This window comes from Acomys minous (assembly GCF_964271855.1).
Source record: "Acomys minous genome assembly, chromosome: 8".
NCBI lineage: Eukaryota > Metazoa > Chordata > Mammalia > Rodentia > Muridae > Acomys > Acomys minous.
The window spans coordinates 121,675,347-121,684,732 of record NC_140489.1 but is presented as its reverse complement, the minus strand read 5'-3'; positions in this window follow the sequence as shown (position 1 = coordinate 121,684,732).

Sequence of the window (9,386 nt, the reverse complement as noted above, 5' to 3'; positions counted from 1 at the left end):
TGAAAAAGATTGTCCTACCCTGAATCCTGTGTCCACCTGTCAGCATCACACAGCGATAGTAGGTGGCCATTCACTCAGTTTCAGACATTCTCAGCTAGAGAAGTCCGTTGCTGGCCTATAGAGACTGCAGCTTCAAAAAGGATCCACCTAGGAAAATGAACAGTGACAAAATGAAGCCAGAATCAGGAAGGGTTTCTTTCATTGCAGTACTACTGTAATACAGTAAAATGTTTATCAATACATGTTTACTATTTCTTTTAATTTACGCATAAGAAAATCTGAAGCATAAGGCCAATTGTATATAAACATACTGATGTCTATCTATGCCCTAGTGAGCACCCCTTTTTAGGAGATATGTTTATGTAACTGTGAGTGAGTAAAAGAACCCAGAGAAGAGTCCTAATTTTGTCCATTCTAACCTCTGAAAGATGCTCTTTGTTGAAATCATCCTGGATACTGCTTACAAGAAGGAGAAGCAAGGGCAATGAGTAGATAGTTGGTTTCTACAGACTACAGGGAGATATGTATTCTTATTTGGAAATATGTGTCTGTGTGTTTGTGTGTTTTTGACCTGCAGCAACTCACGCTGAAGAGAACTGCCAACTCTTCCAACCAAGAAAATAAGCTACAAGAAGTGGACCTGGATCTACCAACTTCTTAAAGACTGTGTCTCATCAAATCTTAACAAAGCCTCCTGGTGTCATGCAAGGTACAGGAGTCTTTAAAAGGCAAAGAAGGGTTAGCAGAATGAATGTTGGCTCTCATATGTGGATTTCGTTAATATTCCTTGAGAATGCTTTTCAGTAGCAATAAAAGAAAACTGTGTTGCTGCCATTTGGGTGAGCCTTGTCGGCTTGCGCTTAGACTCTACCATTGAATTGCAGGCACCTTTCTGAGATAATGTGTAATGATTGATTTAACAAGATTGATGCACAACACCAAATGTATTAAGCCTGCAATTGCCTTTGCATGAGGCAAAACATATTATCCCACACACAAGATGAGGTTCATTTGGCAATTAACTCACTATTTTATCAATATATGTCATATCCTGGGCCACAGCCTTTCCGTATTAAACCATTAAAACCTTTATGGAAAATCCTTCTCATCAAAATTTAAAAGCAAACCTGCAAAGATAAAAATTTAAAAACGACAAACACCATTTTTTCTTCAGTGCCTAAGCTTTATGATACGATAAAGCTGAATTTCTATATGCCATCAACCTCACCTTTTACCTTTTTATTGATGTGTTTCATTGTTGATGTCAAATGAATGGAGACTTTTAAAACTTTAAGGTTATACCTCTTCTATATAATGATGTTGCTACATGGATCAGATTGATTATTTAATTGAAAGGAATGGGTGAGCAACCCTGTGTGGATTGAGTGACAAAACTTCATTTTAGTAGAAAATATTAATTAATCCTATTTTTGTATTTAGCTTATTGAAACATAGTCCAGGAACTGTGGCTTGAAAGCCTCCTCTGAATCAGCCAACTGTAAAAACTTTATTTACACTCAGAATGGTTTGTCATTTTTCAAATGTTACAATAAACTATTAGAAAATGGACACAGGATGAGAAATCGAATAAATCCTTTTTAAGATTTTTACTTAAAAATAGTTCATTTTTCTTCCAAAAACATGCTTTATTAGACCCAGGACATAAAGGTACCTTAAAGAAGTTCATGGTGTTATTCTCAAGTTTGGACATCAGTTTGATTTGTTGGAAAACTAACTTCTGATACTTGACAATTATTTACAGTAAAAATCAATATTTCTTTTATGTTTTAAGCTCTTTAAGTATCTGGTCTTCACCGAGTTGCTCATGGCTGCAGATGGAGCTAATACTCAGTTAATTAGTTAGGACTAGTTCTCAGCAAACCCACCATTCACCAGGATAAAATTACTTAAGATATGTAAGAAACGCTAGACACATAAAAATATGGTGGATATATAGACTTTATGAAATTATTGACAGGTCCGAATTTTCATTAAAATCTGTGTGTGTGTGTGTGTGTGAGAATGTGTGTTTGTGAGTGTGTGTGTTTGTGTGTTCTGTATGTGTGTAAAAGGAGACCATTTGTAGGGAAGATCCAGTGAAGGGGATGGAGGAGGGCACTGCTGTTGCAAAAATAAGCAAATTGCAATGACATGTAAGTGTTAATATGTCGTAATGATGCCTATTAATTGTATGTCAGCTAAACATGACTGTAATATGATGCTATAGAGTTCATGCTGTCTCACATAAGCAGAAAGTGGCTTATTACTCAGAGTGCAGCTCAGGGTGACCAGAGAGACCTCAATTTGTTCCTTTATGAATGGCTAGCATATTTTTATCTGTAACAATAACTGGATAAAAGAAGTTATCTTATGAGAGGGTGAAATGATATTTTCTAAATGGATTATTCTTTCTCCATAACATAAAACTTCCCCTATTAGTTTAGTCTGATTAGAAAGATCTATAACCTGTAAATGAATGGCATGATAAATCTTAAACTTTTCCTTTGGTCAATATTCTGACTAAGGGGTTCATATCCAGGTTACTCCCCCTATGTCCTAAGAAGTTCTGCTTTCTTCTTGCCATCACACCTCCTTATTTTGTTTGTTTTTTCTGTTTTATCTTAGTAGCATAAAACATATAATTTTAAAATCTATTCAATGTATTATACACAATTGAGTTTCCTCTTCTTTTTCACACCAAAATTATCTAAAATTTGAACAGAAGATTTCCTCCATATTTGTAAATCTGCTTCTGTCATGTAACTCCAAGAGTGATGCTGCTCTTTATCACAAAAAAAATACATAATAAATTCATCCTGTATATTCTCAACCTCCATCATGGAGTCCTTTACTCTTCAAGGAACACCATCTTATTTCTGGTTTTTCTTAAAACTACTATCTGGGCTCTTAAGGTACTCATTGCAACTGTGCTACCATTACTTCAGGAGAGTTCCAAAGATAAATTTAAATATTTTATTTTATTGCTAATTATACATACATGTTTGTCTTCATGTATGTGCACCTGCATGTGAACATGGAGGTCAGTAGGTACCTTATATCCTCTGAAGTTGGAGTTACATGCAGTTGTGTGCTGCTAGACATGGGTAGTGAGAACTAAATTCATATCCTATTCAAGAATAGTACCAGGGCTGTATGCAGAACATGAAGGACTTGGAAACCTGACAGGGCAGCAAGGGAATGAGGAAATGAGACAGACACAAGCACACACACTGAGAAGCTGGGATCAGGTGGGCTGTGCTTGCTCTGACAAAACACACCTACTATGATCCTACACCAAACCCTGAAACCTCAGCACGGTTTTTATGTACAGCACAGCGTATGGACTTCACCAATTTTAATAGAAAGTTTCTGTTGGTGAGGACCCTTTGGCTATAAGAATGGGGAGAGAAGAAGCTGCAGTTGCTAGCTTTTGCACACAGTGCCAACATCCACATTCCACCCAGACGCCAGCTCCGCCCATTCCCAGACAGACCCATATGTAGAAGGCTTTGCCTTTGCCGTTGCCATTGGTCTGGGGCAGGGGATCCTTGATATGGTCATGGCCATGTCAAACTATACAGATACACTTAGACTTCATCCATCTTTTCACTCAGGGCCTCCTCACCTCCCCACATATGAGATTTGTATTTCCTGAGCCATATCTCCAGACCCAAGACATAACTTTTTAAAAAAAGAAAAAACTCAAGAGTCCCTGAATATATTTCCAGATTAAATGTACATTACATGTTTTGATTTTATGATTATGTTCTTATATTGTTCTATAACACACATACAATTGTTTCCAAGCAATACCGTTGTTGCTGCTTTTGTTCGGACTACTGGCCAAAGTTGAGGACTTTTCAGTCTTAGTTGTGATTTCAGTGACACTAAACCAATATACTAAAAGTAACGTGTTTTGAAGTTGCTCATGCTCCTCTTATTTTCCGTAACTCTTTTTACTTAATGTTTTTCATGTGCTTCTATTAAAATTAAGCATATGAATCTTCATGTGCACATGCGTATGTATCTTTTTTTTCAATGAAATAAACATTTTGCACTCTGTTTCATGCCTCCTTTTCAAGTAACTGTATCTAATGGAGATACTTCATGTTTTGGCCGAGGTCATTTTCATTTTTACATAGTGTTGTTGCTAGGCAAGGTAGCACAGGCCTGTAATCCTGGCAATTGGGAGGATAAAACCACAGTAAATTCAAATCCAGCTTATATACTGCTACATATCTTTTCAAAGTGTTGAGGTATCAAGCATAATTTGTTAAGTTGTCTGTTTTAGGGACACTAAGAATCATACAAAGGTTGGTCTGAGTATTGAATCCATCTACTCAGTGTGACTCAGAGCAGATACTTTGATGTAGTCACTGTGATACATGCTTCAGATAACTGAGCAAAACCTCTTCAGCACTTCCAAAGATGTTTCATCCATTGTGTGTCATGAATTGTTTTTTTTTAATTTTTATTATTTCCAGACACTAAATAATATTGATATTAAGTTCCTATCCTTTCAAATAAATCTTGATTTTTCTTCACTCTTCTAAGAAGCAAACATTTTATGAATGACCTGAGAAAGAAATATTACTTTTCCTTCCAGCTTCCTTTTAATTTTATCTTTCAATTTCCCTAGCATCATCCATTACAAAAGAAAAAAATCACATTCTGTGTCTGTCATGGTATAATTAGGAAATACATCATCCTAGAAATCATTTCTTAATAAGCTTTGGTCAGGGAAATACTTTTATAGCAAACAAGAGGAAGACATTCTATTTGACTGAATCTAATCTCATTTTTTATGAGAGGTTTTATTTCTGCTTCATTTTGTGTTCTTTTTTTTTTTTTTTTTCTTTTTCTTGTGACTGAGAAGGGGAGATAGGAAGCAACCAATGGCTATCTTTTTCTATAGAACCCTTCTGTTGTGACAAGACTATTTCTTGAGGAGAGAGAATAAAATCACTGCTTATTTTCAACAATAATAAGACAGAGCCATGAGTCTGTGTTGTGCTCACGGCTTTGCTGATGACAAGCAGTAAATCTGATCATAAAAGAGAGCAATACTGATAAAGTGCGGTGAGCACCGGGAACGTTGTGGCCCTACAAAGACCAAGTGAATATCCCATGTATTTCAAAATCATCCAGGCTGTAAGTTTGGTATCCAAAATGAACCCCCTCCCCCTAAAAAGCTAATAACTCAAGCATTAAAAAATCAATATTGATTGCTACTGACTGAATAAACATGTTATTGGGAGAATCTGAAGCTTATATATTTCTTATCCATATACGATTTTGTTTGAAGTAGGACTTCTCAACCATACCCTCTTTTTAAAAGTAATTAATAGGCTCAGTAATATGTAAATCTGTTGAGAAACTGGGAAGAATTTTTGTGTCATTAATCAAAATATAATATTGGTTTTCATATATTGAACCATACCTAACTGCATGGGATGAATCCTACTTGATCTTGGTGGATGATATTTTTGATGTGTTCTTGGATTTGGTTTGTGAGTGTTTCGTTGAGTGTGTTGTATCAGTGTTCATAAGGGATATTGGTTTGAAATTCTCTTTCTTTGTTGGGTCTTTATGTGTTTTAGGGATCAATGTGACTGTGGCCTCATAGAATTAGTCTGGCAATATTTCTTCTGTTTTTTTTTGGGGGGGCACTAATTTGAGGACTTTTGGTATTAACTCTTCTTGGAAAGTCTGGTAGAATTCTATGTTGAAGCCATCTGGCCTTAGGCTTTTATTGGATGGGGGACTTTTAATGACTGTGGGATGTTGAAGTCTCCACTACACACATTTGTGGATCTATATGGATTAAGCTTTAATAATTCTTCTATTACAAATGTGGGTGACCTTTCATTTGGGGTATAGATGTTCAGGATTGAGATGTCTTCTTGGTGGATTTTTCCTTTGATAGAATGAAGTGTCCTTCCCCATCTTTTTTTTATGAATTTTGGCTTAAAGTCTATTTTATTAGGTACTAGAATGGGTCGTCCAGCTTGCTTCTTGGCTCCACTTACAGTCCTGAAGTGGTAGACACTGAGCAGGGTTGGTATTGGATCTTCTTACCAGAAGTATCTGTAGTTTCCAACAGTCAAGTTGACTTTCTTGTCAGGAGTTTCTTTGTCCACCTAAGACTTTTAGGTCATTAACAGTTCATGCTTGGCATCCAAGGGAAGCTCTTCATGCCTACAGAACTCCTTGAATAGATAACTCTCTTCTCCCATCCTCTGCCCTGAGAACTGTAGCTGGTTTATGATCCTCAAGTACTGACTCAGTTGCCTCAATCTAGGAACAACACCAGGTTATTTAGATTATTTCCCTGATCTGCAACCTTGAAATTATTTGCAATCAATAGAAACTGACATGTATTCATCCTTTTAAAAAAATCACTTTCCATGTTTTTAATAGCTGAATAGTATTCCATTGTGTAAATGTACCACATTTTTCTTTATCCATTCTTCATGCGAGGGACATCTAGGTTATTTCCAGGTTCTGGCTATTAAGAGTAAGGCTGCTACAAACATAGTTGAGCAAATTTCCTAGTTTTATGGTGGAGCATCAGTCTTCCCCTTGGTGGGGAGGCCCTTTGTTACACAGAGTAAGGGGAAGCAGTCTATATGTATGAGACCTGATGGGCTGTAGTCATATGGTGGGAGAGGAGGTCCTCTTCTGTCAGAGGTCTAGGGGAGCAATATGGTGGAAGAGGGATGGAGGGTGGGAATGGGAAGATACAAGCAAAGGGATAAGAATTGGGGTATAATCTGAGTAAATTTTAATAAATTAATTTTTTAAAAATCACTTCCCACTGTAGCCTGTTGTCCAAAGTTAAAAAAAAAAACCCAAACACTATTTCATATAATTTACTTTTGTAATTTGTTTAAGATAGTAAGATAATTCTAGTCCTTATTTCTCCATTAAAAACCAAAGTAAAATTCACCAGTTTCTTTTTAACACTATATTGTATCTATAAATATTTTCCTAGTCATATTTATTAATATTTATTTTATTACTTTGTCTTTGATGTCATGGAAATCTTGAGAATTATATATAAGCTTTCATTGTTATAGCTTCCAAATTTTCATTATTAAATACAATCATGTTTAATGTATTCTTAATAATTTGTTATAAAATAAAAAGTGAGACAAGATTTTAAGATTTTATGTGGGTAATATAGATGTTTTTATTAATATTTGAAGAATTTACTATTATCTTATTTTAAAATAACATTTTAAAATTTATTTTCTATAGGTATCTTTACATAACCTTAATGGGCTTATATTTTTTCAGACAAAATTTATATATAATTTTTATTTTTATAGTATTATAGCACTGAAGTTTTACTCTATCTCCTATTTCATTGATTTTTCTAGATAATTCTATAGCTCTAGTAATTAATTTATCTCAGTAATTTTAAATGGCATAGCCATTTTCTTTTGTTGCTCAGCATTATTGAATATTTTATATTGATAAATAATAATATAACAAAGTTTAGTTCTAAATTATATTGTTTTAAGTACTACATTGATTAAGACTTGGAATTCTGGGGGTTGGAATAAACTCACATGAAAAATATCTAGAACCATCACACTGAGGAAGTGAAAAGTATAATAAAATAAGATTCCTATAGTGACATTTCTTCATTCATAATGTATCTCTGGTACCCAGAATTCTGTTCGCACACTTCTTGGAATGAACAGAGAAGCTTCTCTTTGACATGCATGATTCAAAGAAATGAATGTTTGAAAAGTGAAAGCAATAAGTTTTATTTTCTCACAAAATTGTGCTTGCTAATACATTTTTAATAAAATAATAGCTTTTGACTAGTAATATTTTCTTAAGGGCTTCCTGTAGATTAACAATCTTTACTAATTTATAATTTTCAAAAAATACACGAACACACCCACACACACATAGACATCCACACATGTGTGCACACACATACATGCACACATATGCGCACACACACAATGTATTTACATAGAAACATTCTATTGGTGTTTCTCTAGGCTGAAGATAGGTCTTTTTCTCAGAGGTTTTAGGATGACAAGTAAAAAACCCAGTGCTATGTTCGAGATACTCTCAACAAATTGTTGGTCAAATTTGTCCCAGAGACCCTCAAAATAAAATAGGCTGTCACCGTTGCTCTTTATTACCCACCAAAACTTCATAGGAAGACCTTAATGCTGAAAACCATTTACACATTGGTCCCAAGACATGGAGAAGTCAAGTTGTTTCTGACCAGAAAGAGTTCTTCTTATTGGTTAACTTTTAAGTATCTTAAGTTTGTATACATGACGTTGAGAGACAAAAGTCACCAATAATCTTATCTCAGTCATGAGCCCCATGAGCTACAATAACAACCTACATGGCAAGATTTGCTTATTGGTGAAACAGTGGCAAAAATGTTTGGGAGTAACCACCCACTTAAAAAATTGACACAAGACTTATTCTACACTAGAAACTGCACACTCAGTACTATAAATTTAGCTGTGAATCCATAGTTTAGAAACTCATAAGTGCATGGATGAAACTACTACTATTGTTTGGATAAATGGATATAATATCAATCAGTGCTCTAAATTCATATCTCTATGCCCGTGTTAGTAGGACTCTCAGACCTCATCAAAGAAGCTTCTTTGTGTTAACACAGAACTTCACAGCTGGTCCAAGTTGGGAGTATGAGTATGGAATGCTCAGTTGCATAAAAGAAACTTATGTTACCCCTCCTGACCAAGATCAGGGAATATCATGGGAGAAACACCAAAAAGATCCTGAAAGTCAGAGGCTGGGCAAAATGGAAGCTAACGTCTTCTGATCACATAAGGACTGCTGCGCTGTGGAACCCAGAGTAGCTATGGTTGTCTGCACTCTGTATGAAATATGCAGGTGATCAAGGCAGAGAATACCTAAGCACAAAGTGGGGAGGGGCTCAGAGATGCCACCTGTACTTGAGAAGCAAGTGAGAGCTGATGGTCTCTAGAGGGGAAATCAGTTTTCCTTACGATTGTATTCCATGGTAGGCTGACCACACTCCAGTAGATGACCATACACTTTTGAGTTTATGGGCAGCAGAAATTGGACTCAATGACTTAAAAAAAGAAAAAACATGAATTTGGGATGAGTTGAGGTGTAATATGGATCTGCAAGTAGTTAGGGGAAGGAAAGAGGGTCAATATGATCAAAATAAATTAATGCAATTTATAAAATTTTCCGAAATTTGTGGACAAATGGATTGAGCTAGAAATTATCATAATGAGTGAGTTAACCCAGAAGCAGAGAGACTCAAATGGTATATACTCACTTATATCTGCATATTAGCCCAAGGGGCATGTCCCATGAAAGCCTTCACTTACCAGGAAACTGAGACAGAGGGG